Consider the following 21,692-nt stretch of genomic DNA (forward strand, 5'->3'; position numbering starts at 1 on the left):
AAATGGTGAGAGGCCATCAGTAAAGGTCACGACCCAACTTCTACCAGGGAATGGGATGCAGCGTGTGTTTAGCAGCATGTTAAAGCATTTGGGGCCAAGGAGGGTTAGTGAAGTTTGCTGGCAGCATGTATACAGAAGTGTGGGAGGAGGGGAGGTTTACCAGAAGCCTGGAAAGAAGCAGTAGTGGTTCCAATAAGAAAACCTGGCAAGGATCCATCCAAACCTACTAGTTACAGACCAATATCACTGACATCAACTGTCTGCAAGGTAATGGAAAGGATGATAACGGAAAGGTTGTCATATCAACTTGAAAAGAGGGAACATTTGGCAGGGTGTCAGAGTGGTTTCAGGAAAGGCAGGAGCACTATGGACGCAGTGGTTAGATTAGAGTCGGAAATAAGGATGGCCCAGGTAAATAAAGAATCGGTAATAGCAGTGTTTTTTGACATTGAGAAAGCTTATGACATGATGTGGAAGGAGGGGTTGCTGATAAAGATACACAACATGGGGATTGGTGGGAGAGTTTTCAATTGGGTGAAGGATTTTCTGTTTGGACGAAAAATACAGGTACGCATAGGGTCAGATCTGTCAAACCAGTACGCAGTGGGAAACGGTACACCACAAGGGAGTGTGATAAGTCCACTGCTCTTTATTATCATGATAAATGATGTATTTTTAAAAGTTCCAGTAGATATAGGGAGATCGCTCTTTGCGGATGATGGGGCATTATGGAAAAGAGGAAAGAACATGGAGCACGCAATAAAGAAAGTCCAAGGTGCAATTGACAAAGTGGTAGAGTGGGGGAATGAATGGGGGTGCAGGTTCTCAGTAGAGAAAACACAGACACTATTTTTCACTAGGAAAAGGATTGAGGAAGGGATGAAGTTGAGGATGTATGGGCACATGTTAGAAAGGGTTAAATCATTTAATTTCTGGGTGTTTTGTTTGATGCACGGCTGACATGGGCAGAGCACATCAGGAGAATTGAAGGAAAGTGTAAGCAAGTAATTAATGTAATGAGGTGATTGACTGGTAGAGAATGGGGAGCAAGCTGCTCAGCATTGAACGGTTATAATGTAGCGCTGATAAGACCAGTGATTGATTATGCAGTGTGGCATATGGTTCTGCATCCAAGTCCTTATTATGTAAACTGGATGTGATTCAAGCGCAGGCTCTGAGGGTTTGTAGTGGGGCAGTCAAAACATCACCGGTTCCTGCTCTAACAGGTGGAAGTGGGAGAGATGCCTCTGGAATTAGGAGAAGGCAGATAATAGTAAACTACTTGGGCTCACTTGCAAGGACACAATCAGTCTCATCTGACAAAGGGAGTTTTGCAGGGGTTCTGGGAGAGTGAAAGGAGCCGGAGGCAAAACTTTGCAAAAGAAGCAAATAACATTGCAAAAGATTTGGAATACTTAACCTCAAAGTTAGTCCTACGGTAGTCTATCCAGGTGTGCCCATGGATGCTAGTGTGGCCTGAGGTTGATTGGGGTTTATTAGAGGCTAAGAGGAGGGGGAAAGGCATGGTTGATTTGGTTGGTGAGTTTAAGTGTCACACTATTAACAAAGTACAGGCAATTTTACTTGCATATACACAGATGGGGCATAAGCAACCTGAGACAGGGGTGACAGGATCGGGGTAACAGTACCAGAAAGAGGAATTGGATCAACAGAAGAACATCCAATAATCTTTCAGTATACACAGTGGAAATGGTGGCGGTTTTGGTTGCACTAACAGTGGGTGGAGAAGACAGGAAAGGCATTAGTGTGTTGCAGACTCATCATCAGTGCTAGCAAGCCTCAGGTCTTTTCATTCAAACAGCCGTCAGGACATCCTATATTCAGCCTTGAGTCACTAACAAGAATTGTTCACCAGGGGGTCAGGTAAAGTTTCTGTGGGTACCAGCACATGTAGGGGTGAGGGGGAATGAGAGGGCTGATGATCTGGCCAAGAGAGCTTTACTGAAAAGGAAAATAGAAATGCATCTGAGGATCAGCAAGAAAGAAATCAAAAGTATTATCTGGGAAAAAAGCAACTCAGTGTGGCAAGAAAGGTGGGATGGAGAGAAGAAAGGGAGGCACCTGTATCAGGTACAAAAGAGCGTCAGAGGTGGGAGGGTGAGTAGTGGACACAGGAGGGAGGAGAGTGTGATGACCAGGTTAAGGTTGGGGCATAGTGCACTAAATAAAACACTGAAACTGATTGGGAAGCACCAGACTGGTTTATGTGAGGGTTGTCAGGAGGAGGAAGAGTCAGTGGAACATGTAGTTCTGAGGTGTAGAAGATATGAGGTGCAGAGAGGGGAGCTGATGGATAGGATAAAGGAGTTAGGGGTGCAGGAATTTACACTGAAAGAGTTGCTAAGTATGGAAGAGAGGGCACAGGTTAGGGCACTGATGGATTTTTTAAAGGGGACCGGGGTTTATAATAGAATATGATGGTTAGGTAGGGATAATGATAGGAATAAGGGTGGTAGTTGGCTTGGTGTGGAGAGTGCAAGTTAGAGGTTTTTTTTTTGTTTTTTTTTGTTTATTTGTTTGTTTGGGTTTTTGTTTGGTCTTTGTAGTGTGTGTTTGTAGATTTGATAGTTTGAACTAGGTCGGGTAAAGTCTGTAAGTCTACTGTCTGGTCCACACTCCGGAACAGAAGGTGGCGGTAATGCACCAAGAAGCTGGATGCCAACCGCCGTAAAACAAGAAGAAGAAGAAGAAGAAGAAGAAGAAGCAGCAGCTCATTTATTCCCTCTTCAGCTTCTTCACAGCAGCTTCAATCGGCGGAACGACAGCAGCCTCAAGTAAGAAACATCTTTTCTTTTTCGCTTTTTGTTTTTATTTTTCAGCTGCTTCGTTTGCAGATGGCAGATATTGAAAACTGAACATCAGCATTATGTAACGTAAAAAAACAGCAGGAGGCGACAGTTAACACGTTAAAGCGAAATGCAACATAAAGCAGACAGTTTAAAGGGTCCGTGCATGAAGTATAATTCGTTGTTGTTGCTCACAGTGTACAAAGAAACCACTTGGAGTGAAAAGCAATTCTGCACAACACAGCGACCGCTTTCCCCTTATCCAAGTTGCACAATGAAAATTGAAAAAGTCGTAACTAATATGCCAGCAGTGTCCCACGCTATTGACATCGGAAGACACCCGACAGGATCAATAAAACTAGCTAGCTGTGGTGGCTAATTACCAGCCATAGTGCTAAATATTTTTTTTTGGAGTTAATGTGAAATGTGGGCCAGCGTGTTATTTTTATGCTTAACCACAAGGTGGGGCATCATCATTAATACCCAATAAGAGGGCAGGTGATCAGCAGCAGATATTTCGCTGGGGAAGCAAATAGTATGCTGGTAATGTCAGTGTCGCATGGAGCGTTTATTCTACAGAGTTCTTTATAGAGTAAGAAGACAACATAAGGCAATCTCTAAGGTGGCAACTATTGAGTAAATGTTGGTTTAAGGACTAAATTCAATACAAACCTTTGTCATGGTTAGAATTTAAATGCCATTATCATGGAAAGTAACAAGCATGACTTGATTTAACGTGTTAGAAACAGAAAATTTCCATCATGCTGCTTTTCTTCAAACTCCTATCAAGAACAGTCTCTGGTTAGTTTTAACTCTAATAACTGCGCACATATTAGCTTATCATAAATTTAATGTTTTGTGAAATTTCTGGGGAGTTCATTCAACTTCATGTTTCATTGTGTTTTTAATGGCTGAATATAAAAACTCGACATAATAAACTGAATTAAGCACTCAAAAACCTAAAAATGAATTAGACAGATAAATTGAGGCAACAGTCTTAGATTATACATCTGTAAATTAGCATGATGCAAAGGTACAAATGTTAATTTCTATTGAGAACATGTATATATAGAGAGAGATTTTTATTGATTTTATGCTGCTTTATAACAGTGTGCAATTTAACTGGGAAAATCTGTTAAACAATAACAAAAAAAAACTAAACCAACAACCTGTTCAACAAATACACTTAAAAGAATAAATTGTATTTTGTATTTAAATTTTTAGATTTAGTTTATATTTTTATATTAACAGTTTTTTGAAAAATACTATATTCCACTGTTTTTTTTTTTACATATTTTTTCTCACACCATTCACTGCCTTTAACAGTGTTTAACAGTCTTTCTTCTTTCTTTAAAGGGATAGTTCAGGATATTTGACATGAATCTGTATGGCATCCCCGTCAGCAGTGTTGTTCATTCACACAGACTTACTGCCGACAGCGTCCGGTGAGCAGAGATCCTTTTGGTCCAGATGAAAGTAGTCCGGCAAGTTTGCTGGTGTCACGAAAATAAAGCGTTTTCTTCTCAAACCAATATGTGTTCGAAAGAGTGATATATTTGCATTACAAAACCGTTGTCCACGAACAAGTCAGACCTCGTAAACACTTGGCACTATTTTCTCTCCCTTCATATCACTCCGCGCTGCCTCCAGCTGGCAGCCGCGCAGGTTTCACTTTGTTTACTGCTCGTAAAGTTAACAACATGTCTGACTACGACAGCGGCGACGATGAATATATTGACTTTAGCATTCAGCCAAGGGGATATCTTTATGAAGCCGAAATTCACCAGATAGAGAGAGAGAGAGAGAGAGAGAGCGAGAGAGAGAGAGAGAGAGAGATCACTTGTACAGTATAAAGTTATAAAATTCAACCAAAAAAACTGAAGACGCTTCTTCCAGTTTATTTTAGGAATGTGGAAAAAGGTCTGCAACACACCCTCATTCAGGAGTGCAGGGAAGTCATTATGATGTGCGATGCAGACAGGAGCTGGCAAGCTGGCCTCCTCATCAATTGAAAGGTCTTGCATCTGTGGCATGATGAGATCCCATTCGTGGCAGCAATAGGACTCCACCTCTGTCGGCATTATATCGCACTTTGAAACAAGTACATTCCACCATTTATCAGTCACCGGGCCCGGTGTCTCAGCGGCCTCCAGCCTGGCTCCCAACTTCAACTTGTTCCACTCTCTGTCCACCTCTCATCTCTCTCTCGATCTCTGCCCGTTCTAACTCCCATCTGGTGAATTGTCGGCTTGCAGTATATTCGGGTCATAAAGATATCCCCTTGGGCCTGAATGCTAAAAGTCAATATATTCATCGTCGCTGTCGTAGTCAGACATGTTGTTGTTAACTTTACGAGCAGTAAACAAAGTGAAACCTGCGCGGCTGCCAGCTGGAGGCAGCGTGGAGTGATATGAAGGGAGAAGAAATGGTGCCAGCGTTTACGAGGTCTGACTTTTTCGTGGACACGGTTTTGTAATGCAAATATATCCCTCTTGTCGAACACATATTGGTTTTGAGAAGAAAATGCTTTATTTTCGTGACACCAGCAAAACTTGCCGGACTACTTTCGTCTGGACCAAAAGATCTCTGCTCACCAGACGCTGTCGGCAGTAAGTCTGTGTGAATGAACAACACTGCTGACGGGGATGCCATAAAGATTCAATGTCAAAAATCCCGAACTATCCCTTTAACATTGTAAAATTGAGCACTAGATGTAAAATCTGTAATATAACAGTTAATTCTCTTTAATAGTTATGGAATGTCTAGTGTTTAAGATTTTTTTTCTAGTAATTTTTAGTACAATATTTAATTTAAAACTACAAAAATAGGAAAATCTGCAAAACAAGCCAAAACAACAACAAAAAAGCAAATTCTTTGTGAAAAGTTTTTGTATAATTTAACAAACAGGAACAATCCGCAAAATAACAGTGAAGTTTTTTGCAACCCAAACACTATTTCTATTGTATTTTTCCTGACCTTCTTGGCATATATATATATTAATTATATATATATTATAATATATAATATATATATATAGTTTTTAAGGATTTTTATTGGTTTTCTGTGTGTTGTTTGCAGTGCAGACTCCAGTTTAATACGCAATCAGAGTTGCAGAATTGCTTTAAAAGCATCAAGGTCGGTGTGTTTGCTCGTCTCTTCTTCGGGGGGATTTCCAAGTCACACATTCACCAGCCGGATTTTTCAGTCATGTCAATGCCCTCTTATTGGGTATTAATGAAGTGATGCCCACCTTGTGGTTAAGCATAAATAACACGGTGTTCCCCACATTTCACATTAGCTCCAAAAAAAATATTTAGCACTATGGCTGGTAATTAGCCACCACAGCTAGCTAGTTTTATTGATCCTGTCGGGTGTCCTTCCGATGCAATAGCGTGGGACACTGCTGCATATTAGTTACGACTTATGTTAATTATGTAGGATATTGCTGTGCTTTTTAATTTCTTCTCCTTAACTACAACCGTCTCATACTCAGCATTCGAAATGCCATGCTTTTACTTTGAAGGCTCTGGACTTCCTTTTTCCAATTTTCATTGTCCAACTTGGGATTAAGGGGAAAGCGGTCGGTGTGTTGTGCAGAATTGCTTAATCACTCCATACGTCAGTGAAATAGGAAATACCCCCGAAAACGAGTGTTTTCTTTGTACAGTGTGAGCAACAACAACGAATTATACTTCATGCACGGACCTTAAAGCTTTGTATTATCATTTAACTGCTCTGTCTAAGTTTAAAGCGAAATGCAACATAAAGCAGACAGTTTATAGCTTTGTATTATCATTTAACTGCTCTGTCTAAGTTTAAAGCGAAATGCAACATAAAGCAGACAGTTTATAGCTTTGTATTATCATTTAACTGCTATGTCTAAGTTTAATTTAACACTATAGTTGCAAAACTAACCTGCAAAACCAGCAGTATGAGGTCAGAACAGTGCTGAAAATACGTAGTAATTGTATTTTTTTAAAATTGTTTTTATTATTGAGTTTACACATTAAAGCTAAATGCATAATGAACCCGATAGTTTAGCTATTGAAATCACATTTATTTGTTATAATTGAGGTTAATGTAACATAAAAATTGCAAAACAAACCTGCAAAATTCCTCCAAAACCAACAGCCAAAGTCAGTGTTGAAATTACATAGTAGTTTATTATTGTTTTTTTTATTGTTAAATTCACACATTGAAGCTACATACAGGGTGTCCCAAAAGTTTGGAAACAAATGTAAAGTCTATAAACCAAATAATATAATGTTATTTCAATAAATCAGTACCACAGATATATTCAGAAGAGTAACAGATTAGTGTAAAACAAACATATTTCGACATGTTCATGTTTGTTTCATATACAAAGTTGTGAGCGTTTCCACCAACTGGTTACACTGGTATCTTCTGGAATGTATCTTCATTCATGCTTATGAAGGTTCCTCAAACTGGCCAGTAAATGTTGCCTCATGGTACTTTTGGATGTTTAAAAAAATTAAAACTGTCAGATGCTTTACCATCAAGAGTTTTGAAATCTGACACTGATGGCCTGCATTTTGAAGTTATGCTCCAGCATACCTGGACCTTATGGTTCTATTCATTTTCTTCAGAGTTATTGCACTCGGCAAATACTATGCTTTTAAGTTATTTTATTATGCTATAAAAAAATGGGTAAAATAAGAGTGAATTCATGCACCCCCAACTCAAATAGACACTGCAGTTAAACTTTGTTTCCAAACTTTTGGGTCACCCTGTACGTAATAAAGCAGGCAGTTTAAATTAAAGGTTAATTTCTGAAAAAAAAATTGCAAAACTGACCTGCAAAACCAGTGCAGACAGTCATTGCAGTTTATTTTTTTTAATGATTAAATTATCATTTTAAAGTACAAATCCTTGCACATCTTGTGTTTTGATTATAATTCCAAGCGATTTAGTGCATTTTTTAATTATTTTTTGTCACGAAATTTTTATGATTTTCACATGGTTTGTTTATGATTTTCTGTATTATTAGACAAATATATTTGAATTTTTCTCCCTGAAATTGTCATCATGACTCAGCCAAACCTTAACCTTAACCCTACATATCTGTAGGGTTAAGGTCTAAAGAGTTTACTTTCACAGAAACGATAAAGTCACTGTGTCATAAGTCTTAAGGCTGGTTTGTGTGTTTAAGGTGGAGCAATATCAGTCTGAGTGTTTAATATTTGACCTCACACCTTTCTTACTCTTTTGGCAGACATGTCAGTGAAGGTTGCCGTAGTAACAGGAAGCAACAAGGGCATCGGATTGGCCATCGTCCGAGCACTCTGCAAGCAGTTCCAGGGCGACGTTTACCTCACATCCAGAGACGTGTAGGTCGCTCACCTGGTCACACCTGCACAGGAACATGTCACAGTGTGCATGAGTTCATCTTTCTGCACTTCTTTCACATTTTGTGCTATTTTATGTAACACATACCCTTGAAAACCAATACCAAACCTATATCAATTTTATGGTTAAATGTAATATTCCAGACAAGTTTTTCCAGTTAAGAGCTTAGCTTTAAAAAAACAACTCTGCTGATCCGCTTCATCAAGAATGTGAAGCTGTTATGTAATTAGATTTAATCGATTCATCATGACTTTTTGCCTCCTTCCAGCTTGAAACCTGTTTGAAGAGCTCAGATAAAAGTACAGAACATCAGAATCCTCCAACTTTGGCTGATAATAAATCACTAAAAGTAGCTGAAATGTGTTTTTAGGACCTTTTGAAATCAAGAGCAAAGCAGTACTTACTGAAAAACATTGCACATCTGTGTCTTACTGACGATAAAATGCAGTAAATAAGAGTTTTCCTCCTGTCTTAGTGGTCGTGGTGAGGAAGCCGTGAGTCTTTGTCCTCTGAGGGACTGAATCCAAAGTTTCATTCAGCTGGACATCAATGATGCTGAGGCAGCATCACAGCTGCAGCAGCTTTCTTCAAAGAGAAATACGGAGGAGTCGACATCCTCATCAATAACGCTGCGATCGCATTCAAAGGTGAGAATATACACGACATTGAATGAATATGAAACTCCACTGAAGCAAACACTGATGCTTAATATAAAACAGAACGTTACTCATCTCAAAGGAAATTCTTGTGGCAGAAAGACTAAACTACTACAGCTTAGATATGCAGCTTATGGCACCAATCTGCAGTCTTATGCTGCTATTAACATTTAAAACACACATTAGCATAATTTGACCCATCATTACCACTATTTGTCATATTTTTAATAGGGCTGCACTGTTTTTATTTACATCAAAATGTGTTTAAGTGTTATCTAATCCAGGAATTTAATAACTACATGAGCTGGAGAATATACGTGCACTGGTGCTGCAAAATATTGAAAAAAAACCCCGATGCATTAATATGAGAAAAATACACAAATTTGCACCTGATGACTTGAATAGCTCTATTAGGAAATAATTGATCATTTTAGAACAATTAAGGTTGTTTTATAAGGAGGGCATCTGCATTGAAAATCAAAAATAATTTAAAATAAAAGATGAAAATTGCTGTGTGGAGCCATTTAACACTTGTACTTTTTTGATTTTGGATGGCATTCAGATCCAACTTTGCACTCATTTTGCAAGCTTTGTATGGTGGTGATATAAATTGTTTAAAAAACGAATTGCATTATCTCATGCAATGGCAATGATGTAATTGCCAAATAAAGACCTTTTTTTGTTGAACATAATGAAGTATTTCCATTCAAGTGATGCTGCATTTCTGTTTGTCTCCAGTTCTTGACTTATTTTGTTGTGCTCATGTGAAGCTTGTATGTTAACAAAATCTTGTGAATAGAGTTTTTTTTTTTAAATTTATCTAAGAAGCCTTAAATCCCAGTTAATTGTGTTCTTCTCTTATCAACATTACACTTTTTACAGTTGGGCATCCACACGTCACGTCATATCGATGCTGAAACGAATATGGTGCAGCCCTGAGTGCTTTTATTTTCCCAAGACAAGCCTAGCATTCATTACTGAACTACTGTCAGATATTCTTCCCATTTGGAACTATAAATTAATGACAACTTGTTCACTCTTTCTTTACAGTGGCAGATCAGACTCCGTTTGCTGTCCAGGCTGAAGTGACCCTGAAGACGAACTTCTTCGCCACCAGAGACATGTTGACTCACTTCCTGCCTCTCATCAAAGCCGGAGGTATGAACACACAGATTTAGTTTGCTGTCTGCTCAAGTCAACACTTCAGTGTCCTGGACAAAATGATCAAACTACACAAAAATGTTGTGGATTTAGAACTTATCCAGACTCATGCAGTACACCCTGTTTCTTTTCATTATCCTTGCGATACGACGACCAGATTGGAGTAAATTTAGAAACACGCCTGTGTTGTCAAACAACAAATCAGGACGACAACCATGATACAAAATCCCAGAAAGTCTCTGTGAATTTGTTCAGTTATCACACAGTGGGCTGCTCGGCTTATTTTTTGGAAAAAATGTAATATCTTGGCTAAAAATCATCCCCTGGTAGTGATTGAGGGCTCATTTCAACCGCAATATACTTGGGAATACATCTAAAAAGATATCTTTAAATTATATTAAAAAGTTAAGGCTGCAGGGAGATTTTTCTGGACATAAGTGTAGGGTTCCACCGATGGAATTTGGTGATTAAATGTAAATTTGAAAGGCGAGACATGATATTGCCTTCAAATGTTTTATTAACTAATTCTATGCAGAGTAAATGACTACTTTACAAAAAACACAACAGTGAAACATGAAGTTAGTTATCCTCCATAGGTCTATCATAACACAGGACATAAAAGCTTTTCTCTGAACTTAACCATGTAACCTAATGAATTATTCACAAAGATATTACTTAAACTACATAATGTCATGTTCATTGGGTGTTTATCTGTTGGGAAATTTCCTACAGCTAATACTTACTATGAACAGAATACCATCTTTTACTATGATCCATGCAGTACAAGTAAAGATAAGTGCATTTTGGTTCTCTAAACCAAAACTAGTTCTGCAAGCTATTTCACTGCTCTATGTAGTTTTGTTTTAATGAGAAATACAAAAATGTGAATCCTTAAAAGGAAAAATTGTGACAAAAAACTGGAAAAATCTACCAAATTTCAAGAATTTTTAATGAAATCTGCCCTAAATTGATGCCTTAAACGACCATTTTCAAAATTTGAAGGCAGTTGTTACACTTAGAGACATCTAGAAGTCTTTTTATACTGCAAAGTATGTGTATATTAGAAGTACTACTTACAATTTCGATACATACGTGTTAACATCAATCGCCCAAGGTCCACACAGGGGAACTTAGACCTTCTTCAGTAAAATTTGATCTGTGAGAGTTGCCATAAGCCAGATTTTCTGACACTTGTATTTTTTAACACCTGACATCCTATTCTTTCAGGAAGTATATACTTTCCCATATCTGGCTTATGGCAAGTGAAAATATTCTGGGTGGTACATGAAAATAGTCTCAGAAAAAAGAGTGAAAATTTACTATATTTTTTCAAACTTTGCAGAAATCTTCTAAATTTAAGCAATTAAGAAAATTTGGAGCAGGTAAACCTGAATATTGTTAAAATCTCAGGTAAAAATTATTAATTTCTCAAAAAGAAATAGAATGAAAAGCTCAATTGGACGCCTGTGGAATGTGTCATTTCCTGAGATTCAAACTGGCCTAACTTTTTAAAGAATAGACCGTTTGACTTGATTTTTTTTTTGTTGAACTGGATTTTTATTCTACTATAAGAAAAACAAAAATAAAAGCAATTTGGAGGGGGTCAAATTTTCTAGATTTCCAGGTCCCAGCCCACTGTGTATCAGACTCTTTTTAATGATTTTAGGGCTCTCAGGCAGAATCGGCATTGCTGAAATGGAAGAAATCTTTGCTGAACACGATCGCCAGTCTTTATTTATAACAAAGCTTTAGACATCCTGGCATTTAGGAGACTCTGAAAGCACAAAGAAAAAGTTTATCTTGCCTTCACTTTCCATGACCTGCTAATTCTTAAGGTGAAGCATGGTGGCGGCATCATCATGTTATGATTGGGAATCTTAGCAGAAATGGGTAGACTTTACAGAACTGAAAAAAGGTTGAATACGAGAAAGATACTTGAAGAACAACAACAGTTTACCTTTAAATACAACAATTACCCAAAGCAAACAGACAAGAAAAGTCTGGAGTGGCTTCAGGACAAGTCTTCCAGGGTGATCCAACCAAAGTCAAAGTGAAGCCACAGAGCATGTCAGCAGAAACCAGAACTATGGCAATTAGCAAATTCAGTAAACTGCTCAAATCCAGATGTACAAAGTTTACAGAAACTAAAAAAGAAGAACCCAATAAAAGTCAAAGCTCCACCTGCTGCCAAAGAAATACGAGAACTTAACCTTTACGAATGATTTTTAAACAAGAAACATATTTTTACTGCAGTGTGTAGCAATAAGCAAACATTTTATACATTTTAAAATGAAATCTATAACATTATAATGTGTGCACTTTCTGAATCCATTGTATCTGATCACAACTTTTTTGGTTTTTGTGCATTTAAGATGATGATTATTGAGGTTTGTTGAGCAGCTTCAGACGTCCTGTATTTTGTGTTTCAGGTCGTGTTGTGAACGTCTCCAGCTTCGTCGGTGTTCGTACTTTGAACAACTGCAGTCCGGCTCTGCAGCAGCGATTTCGCAGTGAGGACATAACAGAGGAAGAGCTGGTGGGACTGATGCAGAGATTCGTTGCCAAGACCAAGAAAGGAGAACACAAGGACGACGGCTGGCCAGAAACAGCGTATGGAGTTTCGAAAACCGGCCTGACGGTACGACTGAGTACACCCTAATTGCTCCTGATGGGTCGTGGTTAGCGCCTTGCATAGCAGCTTCCGCCATCAGTGTGTGAATGTGTGTGTGAATGGGTGAATGTGATGCATCATGTAAAGCGCTTTGGGTACCTTGCAGGTACACACGTGGACAAAATTGTTGGTACCCCTCAGTTAAAGAAGGAAAAACCCACAATTCTCACTGAAATCACTTGAAACTCACAAAAGTAACAATAAATAACAATTTATTGAAAATTAAATAATCAAAATCAGCCATCACTTTTGAATTGTTGATTAACATAATTATTTAAAAAAACAAACTAATGAAATAGGGCTGGACAAAAATGATGGTACCCATAACTTAATATTTTGTTGCACAACCTTTTGAGGCAATCACTGCAATTAAACGATTTCTGTATTTGTCAATGAGCGTTCTGCAGCTGTCAACAGGTATTTTGGCCCACTCCTCATGAGCAAACAGCTCCAGTTGTCTCAGGTTTGATGGGTGTCTTCTCCAAATGGCATGTTTCAGCTCCTTCCACATATGTTCAATGGGATTCAGATCTGGGCTCATAGAAGGCCACTTTAGAATAGTCCAACGCTTTTCTCTCAGCCATTCTTGGGTGTTTTTGGCTTGTGTTTTGGATCGTTGTCCTGTTGGAAGACCCATGACCTGCGACTGAGACCAAGCTTTCTGACACTAGGCAGCACATTTCTCTCCAGAATGCCTTGATAGTCTTCAGATTTCATCGTACCTTGCACACTTTCAAGACACCCTGTGCCAGATGCAGCAAAGCAGCCCCAAAACATTACTGAGCCTCCTCCATGTTTCACCGTAGGGACAGTGTTCTTTTCTTCGTATGCTTGGTTTTTGAGTCTATGAACATAGAGTTGATGTGCCTTACCAAAAAGCTCCAGTTTGGTCTCATCTGTCCAAAGGACATTCTCCCAGAAGCTTTGTGGCTTGTCAACATGCATTTTTGCAAATTCCAGTCTGGCTTTTTTATGAGTTTTTTTCAGCAGTGGTGTCCTCCTTGGTCGTCTCCCATGAAGTCCACTTTGGCTCAAACAACGACGAATGGTGCGATCTGACACTGATGTACCTTGGCCTTGGAGTTCACCTTTAATTTCTTTGGAGGTTGCTCTGGGCTCTTTGGATACAATTCCAACGATCCGTCTCTTCAATTTGTCATCAATTTTCCTCTTGCGGCCACGTCCAGGGAGGTTGGCTACTGTCCCGTGGGTCTTGAACTTCTGAATAATATGAGCCACTGTTGTCACAGGAACTTCAAGCTGTTTAGAGATGGTCTTATAGCCTTTACCTTTAAGATGTTTGTCTATAATTTTTTTCGGATGTCCTGGGACAATTCTCTCCTTCGCTTTCTGTTGTCCATGGTCAGTGTGGTACACACCTTTTCACCAAACAGCAGGGTGACTACTTGTCTCCCTTTAAATAGGCAGACTGACTGATTATGAGTTTGGAAACACCTGTGATGTCAATTAAATGACACACCTGAGTTAATCATGTCACTCTGGTCAAATAGTTTTCAATCTTTTATAGAGGTACCATCATTTTTGTCCAGGCCTGTTTCATTAGTTTGTTTTTTTAAATAATTATGTTAATCAACAATTCAAAAGTAATGGCTGTTTTTGATTATTTAATTTTCAATAAATTTTTATTTATTGTTACTTTTGTGAGTTTCAAGTGATTTCAGTGAGAATTGTGGGTTTTTCCTTCTTTAACTGAGGGGTACCAACAATTTTGTCCACGTGTGTATAGTAAAAGCACTATATAAATATGGACCATTTACCATTTACATGTTAGGGTCTTAAAATTTGTAAATATAAAGGAAAAGTCAGAAAAGATAGATTTGTATTGATATCTAGACCCTGAAGATTTTATAAATTCTGTCCCAAATGATTCTCGAATGCCATATTTATAAAAATAGTGATTCTAAATGTGTGTTTCTCTGCAGACTTTGTCCATGATTCAGGCTCGTCGTCTGTCCAAGGAGCGACCAAATGATGGGGTAAATCACATTTTTATTAAAATTTTAAATAGACTGAAGGGATAAAATGCAGTAGAAATACTGTTAAATGCATTTTTGGGGGTGTTGTATCCAATTGTGTAATCAATATAACCAACATCAGATATGCAGACGACGCAGCGTTGCTTGCCAACAATATCCAGTCACTGCAGGCAGTGATAGACTCTCTATGCGCCACATGTAAAGCTTATGGAATGGAGTTAAATGCCAAAAAAAAAGACAATGTGTGTTAGAAATACAACACCAGTGCAGAAGGTAGCAATATAGAGCAAGTCCTTGAATACCAGTTGCTTGGAACAGCAATAACAGGAGATGGGAAAGTGGATGAAGAATTTAAGAGAAGAATTAGAAATGCTAATACCAAGTGTTGGGAATGCAAAGACTTCCTTTCCATTCCCAAATGCAAAGAAAGCAGGACACAAACCCGAGTCTGCAGGACATCAACATCCCTGTTCCTGAGAAGCAGGATACAGGCACGAGAGTACAACCTGAACCAGACCCTGTACGACCTGCAGCAGAAAAGATGATCCAGGGACAAAGGCCATTCGTCACGTGGCCTAAATCGTGCGACAAGACAGTGTGGAAGGAGTTCAACACTGATCTCTGCAAAATCTTACCCCCAATTTCCACATGACACGAAAGCGCAGCGCCGTGCCGTGCTGCGCTCTTGAATCGTACTGCGCAGCACTTAGAACCCATTCTCTTCTATCAGACAATTTTCACTGCACGTGCTGCGGAACGCCAGCGCCACGTCCCTGAAGTGCCAGCGCGCCACTGCGCTGGAGATTCGCTTCAGGTGTATTTTCTGCACCGCCGCTTTAGAACCTCGTAAATTCACTGTCGTTGAGAAAGCTCCAGACAGGAAGTTATACCGGAACTTTCAAAATAAAACACAATGTACAACCTCTCGGACGTAAATTTTTTCCTATATGTTGTTATTACGTCACCTCCGGAGGCACGAGCATCAGGTCAACAGGGTCCCAGACAAAACACAACGCCATGGACGAAGAGAAGCTGATCACTGAAGTGGAATTTGAGATCAAAACATAAATAATGTACTCACCCATGCTCGAGGTACTATAAATCACAAAGCAATGTGGCTGGGACAAGCAGAGCGACCTTGTAGAAGTGAAATGAGCTGTGGTTTATTTATTTTCTGTTTATATCGTGTGTTGTTGTCGTGTGATATCGCTTTTCACAAGAGAGCCTCTCCGAGGAGTGGCCCTCCCCCTCCGGATGGTGCGCCGCTGCGCTTCCAGTGTGCTTTGACTTTCGGAGCAAGACGGTTGTTCTCAAAGGAGAAGAGTGGAAATCTCTAGTGTCACAGGTCACCCTGGAGGAATACCTGAAAAAGGCTTGCAATTGACGACTGATACCATGAAGAGGTGATGCTTCCACCCAACATGCCACCACTCAATCCATCAGTGCACCAACTTGACGTCTGCCCACCCAGGTGGATCGATGTAGAGAAAACAAGGGCCACATCAGCACGGGGTACCATACAGGCTCTACAAAACGCACCAGAGGTTCTACAATTCCTCTGGAAGCTGATGAGAGTTGTGGGGGAAAAAAAGAGATCCCAAAAGCCGAGCGAAGAGCTGGAGTGATGCTTATTCCGAAGGAAAAGGATTTTTCAGAGATTGGCCAGATCAGTCTTCTTAACATCCAAGGAAAAATCCTCTTTAGCGTGGTCGCTCACAGGCTGGCAGGACATGGGGCAATGAAACAAACTGATTGACATGTCGATCCAGAAAGCGAGCATCTGAGGCTTCTCTGGTTGCATGTAACATGCCAGCATCATCTGGCACCAGATCCAGGTTGCCAAGAAGGAGGGATCAGACCTTCATATGCTCTTCCTGGATTTTGCAAATGCCTTTGGTGCAGTTCTTCACAACCACTTGGGGTCAGCCTTTGACCTTTTCAAGGTCCCAGCAACTCTTAAAAACCTTGTCAAGGCTTACTTCCAGGACATTCAGCTCTGTTTTACAACAGCACAGTACACCACAGCATGGCAAGACCTGAAGGTGGGAATCATGGCCGGCTGCATCATCTCCCCGCTTGTGATCACCATGGCAATGGAGGTGAGAATTCAGGCATCTCATTGGGTGAACAGCGAATAGAACCTGAACTGAGACAGCCGCCAGTCAAAGCCTACATGGATGACCTCACAACACTCACCACAACCAAGGCCTGCACGGGTTGACTGCTGAGCAAGCTGCAAGAGAACAATGAGCTGGTTTGCATGAAGCTAAAGCCAAGCAAGTCCATTTCCATCATCAAGGGAAAACTATCAGACCATCACTTTCACATTGGCAATGAGACTATTCCAGCTGCCTCAGGGAAACCTTTGAAAAGCCTGGGCCGGTATAGTCTGATGCTTCCCTCAAAGACAAAGAGCAAGTACACCAGCTAAAGAAGGACGAAACCATCGGCTTAGTGATCACTGATAGAACCCAGCTTCCTGGCAGGCTGAAGCTCTGGTGTATGCAGTTTGGGCTACTTCCAAACTGTTGTGGCCACTCACCCTGTATGAAGTACCACTGTCTGAGGTGGAAAAGCTGGAGAGACTGGTTAGCTTCTACGCAAGAAAATGGCTTGGCATTCCCAGGTGCCTAAGCAGTATTGGGTTCTATGGCAAAGGAATTCTAGATCTGCCCATCTCCACCTTATCTGCGGAGTACAAGTACGTCAAAGTAAGAATGGAGATGATGCTACAGAGTCTAGTGATACAGTCATAGCTCAAGCTGCCCCAAAGTTGACAACAGAGCAGGCAAAGGCAGCACTCAGACACAGGGACATTGTAGCAAGGAAGAGGTGGTCTTGGCCTTGGGGCCAACACTCCAGTCTGGAGCAATGGCACTCCGTCCCAAAGACATAAGCTTGTGGTGCAGGAAGTACAACGGCAAGAGGTGTTGTGGGCCTATCAGCGCAACACTGATGAAGGAGGGCGCTCACTTGATAACCCAGAGGATGCCCTCACTCACTTGACCATCCCACGGAGTCTTAGGTATCTCATGTATGCAAGAAGGTGATATCAACATCTAGTCCTACACAACAGATCTTAATAGAAACCTCAACATTTCACTGAAACTGAGACTGTCGAGATGCTGTTTTTTGTACTTGCTTTTGGATGTAAGGCAGGACAATTCACAAAAAACATCCGGAAGAGTTTCCTTTGAAATGTGGTGCATTAGGAGAATGTTGAAAATCAGTTGAACAGATAGTGTTAGAGTTTATTCAAAAATGAGCCTTGTGTGTGATCTAATACAAAGGAAAATGGTTATGCAGGCCATGTTCTGTGTGGCAGTGCTGGAAAACTCTTTAACTCCTAAAGAAGAGGAAGACAGAGGTAAATGGAGTGATGACATCAAGAGGTGGAGTGCAACACAGTCCTACACTGAAGCAAAATGAGACTTAATTGGATACATCATCATCATCATTTGCCACCTTCATTCCAAAGGTTGACCACCATAGATCTCCATTTGTGTCGATTCTCCACAGCTCTTTTTGCTTCAGTGTAGGACTGTGTTGCACTCCACCTGGATCTGGTGCCAGATGATGCTGGCATGTTACACGCAACCAGAGAAGCCTCAGATGCTCGCTTTCTGGATCGACGTGTCAATCAACTCGTTTCATTGCCCCATGTCCTGCTAGCCTGTGAGCGACCACGCTAAAGAGGATTTTTCCTTGGATGTTAAGAAGGCTGATCTGGCCAATCTCTGAAAAATCCTTTTCCTTTGGAATAAGCATCACTCCAGCTCTTCGCTCGGCTTTTGGGATCTCTTTTTTTCCCCACACAACTCTCATCAGCTTCCAGAGGAACTGTAGAACCTTTGGTGCGTTTTGTAGAGCCTGTATGGTACCCCGTTGGGACCTGGTGCTGATGTGGCCCTTGCTCTATGCAGTTTTCTCTACATCGATCCACCTGGGTGGGCAGACGTCAAGTTGGTGCACTGATGGATTGAGTGGTGGCATGTCGGGTGGAAGCATCACCTCTTCATGGTATCAGTCGTCAATTGCAAGCCTTTTTCAGGTATTCCTCCAGGGTGACCTGTGACACTAGAGATTTCCACTCTTCTCCTTTGAGAACAACCGTCTTGCTCCGAAAGTCAAAGCACACTGGAAGCGCAGCGGCGCACCATCCGGAGGGGGAGGGCCGCTCCTCGGAGAGGCTCTCTTGTGAATAGCGATATCACACGATAACGACACATGATATAAACAGAAAATAAATAAACCACAGCTCATTTCACTTCTACAAGGTCGCTCTGCTTGTCCCAGCCACATTGCTTTGTGATTTATAGTACCTCGAGCATGGGTGAGTACATTATTTATGTTTTGATCTCAAATTCCACTTCAGTGATCAGCTTCTCTTCATCCATGGCGTCGTGTTTTGTCTGGGACCCTGTTAACCTGATGCTCGTGCCTCCGGAGGTGACGTAATAACAACATATAGGAAAAAATTTACGTCCGAGAGGTCGTACATTGTGTTTTATTTTGAAAGTTCCGGTATAACTTCCTGTCTGGAGCTTTCTCAACGACAGTGAATTTACGAGGTTTTAAAGCGGCGGCGCAGAAAATAGACCTGAAGCGAATCTTGAGCGAGAAAGAGCTGTGGAGAATCGACACAAATGGAGATCTATGGTGGCCAACCTTTGGAATGAAAGTGGCACATGATGATGATGATGATGATGTATCCAATTAAGTCTCATTTCCAATTTAACTTTTTAATTGTGAATATCTTTTTTTCCAGATCCTGCTGAACGCCTGCTGTCCAGGGTGGGTCCGCACCGATATGGCGGGTGACAAAGCCCCAAAGTCACCAGATGAGGGCGCCATCACTCCGGTGTATCTGGCCCTGCTGCCTCCTGGAACCACAGAGCTTCACGGGAAGTTTGTTTCTGACAAAGAGGTTCAGACGTGGTGAAAATATTCAAGAAAATTCGGCGTGCAACTGTCTACGTCTCATCTTAAGCAGCTAATTACCACAAAACTTTAATGCAAAGTATTTCTTAACCCTAAAAAGTTATGCAGTATGACTACAGAACAAGCAATGACATAATTCTCAACTAGTTTTTTTCTGTCTTTTGGGATTCAGCACTTGCTTGTATTAAAACCAAAATATTATTTCAGGATATTGTACTAATTTGTGACCAACAGGTGTGCGATTGTGCATCTGTCTGCTGAGTTAACAAAATTAATCACACTAACTGCTGTTTTCATGAGATGATTTGTTATCAGTTTGTATGTTACATGGAAATACATAACTTTGCCTTAACCACAATGCATTTTTTACTACAGTAAGAAGCTTTAACATTGAGATGTTACGATTTCATGTCAGAGCATTAAGTGAACTTTAAGTCAGAAGAACTTCCTTAAAATGTGAAAGAACAAATGCAGTTAAACACACTGCACTCCAATGTAAAATACTTTTGATAACTCACTAAATAAAAGTATAAATGCAGCTTGTAAATGTTCTTTGTTTGTGACTCAGATTTCTGTTGGTAAGCTCATATATTTAGCCAATTGTGCACCCAAAGGCATTGAGAATCAAAGAACATATGCTTTTAACCCTGTGTTAAAAAGATGGATAGAATCTGATGAAATGCATTTACAGTATCTGAAAAAAGTGTCCAAAACACACTCATGCTTTTTAACATTAAATCATGGTTAATTTAATTTTGGATTTGTGACAAGAATTTATTTTAAAAAGTTTTTCATGTCAAAGTAGTGGTGGGAACAGAGGCTCTTTGAATTATTTTATAGAGTCCACATATGGAGCTGATAAAAAAAGTTTACATTTCTAACCAAACCAGCTCCACAACACAGTTAAATCACTGAAATCTATAACTTGTGCATAATGTGGGTTGATTGTATTAAACGTGTCCTGACGGCTTTGGTGGAGCTCAGGCTTTAACCTAAAATAAACTGGAAATACGAGCAGAAATATCCACTCACAGCATTCATATGGAGACATTTGACGCATTTTAAGCCGTATATTGGGGAATAAAGTGGGATTTTCAGACACGAGCCTCCCAAAAACTACGTGCTCACGGCTGAGTTCCTATTTGAAACTAAACGGACTCGTGTTATTTTTTCCTTCTTTATTGAACATTGAATAGAACAAAACAATTCAACACAGAGACAAAAAAACAAACAACAAAGAAAAGTATTGCCAGGAGGTCACAAACAAGAAACAGACAACAGAAAAACATTAAATACACTACACAAATGTACAGTTTTAATGGCTTTAGTTTTAATGGAGTTCTTAAGAGTGTAAATGTACTGTTTGGTTTCATTTTGGAAGAAAAGAAAACAAGGGTTTTTATTTATATATCTGCATTTATGAATATGAAATTTAGCTAATAAAATGATAAGGTTAATTATATAACACTGTCTGCTTTTGGAAGGAATAAAAGAAGTGTAACCAAACAGTATATTTTCAAAACAAAGAGTAAAACTGTTGTCAATGGAAGTAGAAATAAAATGACAAACATCTTTCCAGAAATCATTTGAAACAGGGCAAGACCAAAATAAATGAAAATTATCTTCAGAGCATTTTGAACAGAAAGAGCAGTTAGTATCAATATGTTTTCTAAAACGCTGTAAAAGAAATATTTTAGAAGGATAAATTTTATGAATTAATTTAAAAGACACTTCTTTTATTTTGTTGTTAATCAAATATTGGTTGGTAAGATCCAGATTAGGTAATAGATTATTCCAATAAAACATTATATAAGGAAGAGAACTATGTCCCTTTGAAACAAAGTACGTATGAAACGATTGCTGCTACGTGTTGTCAAGAAACAAATCCTGCCTACTTCGTTCTTAGATGGATCCAGAGGCAATGGTGCTGGTATCTGGTTCATTGAGCCTCTAAATAATAAGGAGACACCAGCAGGAATTGCATTAATAATTATTTAAATTCCTCAGCAGGGATTAAATGGTGTGTTTTGAAATAAAATCTTCATATGTGAGTAATAAACCATTGGAGTCAAACAGCTGGTGAACCAGTAGT

At 39.7% G+C, this 21,692-nt stretch overlaps 1 protein-coding gene and 1 pseudogene across 1 annotated transcript in view; both read left to right on the top strand.

The window, feature by feature from the left end:
• The first annotated feature begins 2,696 nt into the window (after window positions 1-2,696).
• Window positions 2,697-20,147, top strand: LOC127537568 (carbonyl reductase [NADPH] 1-like; annotated as a pseudogene).
• Window positions 2,697-21,692, top strand: part of LOC127537569 (carbonyl reductase [NADPH] 1-like) — a 36,525-nt gene continuing 17,529 nt past the window's right edge. Inside the window, exon 1 of the mRNA XM_051960168.1 lies at window positions 2,697-2,795. The gene's annotated coding sequence lies outside the window, so the exon portion shown is untranslated. The remainder of the gene's footprint in view (window positions 2,796-21,692) is intronic.

This window comes from Acanthochromis polyacanthus, chromosome 15 (assembly GCF_021347895.1).
Source record: "Acanthochromis polyacanthus isolate Apoly-LR-REF ecotype Palm Island chromosome 15, KAUST_Apoly_ChrSc, whole genome shotgun sequence".
Classification (NCBI taxonomy): domain Eukaryota; kingdom Metazoa; phylum Chordata; class Actinopteri; family Pomacentridae; genus Acanthochromis; species Acanthochromis polyacanthus.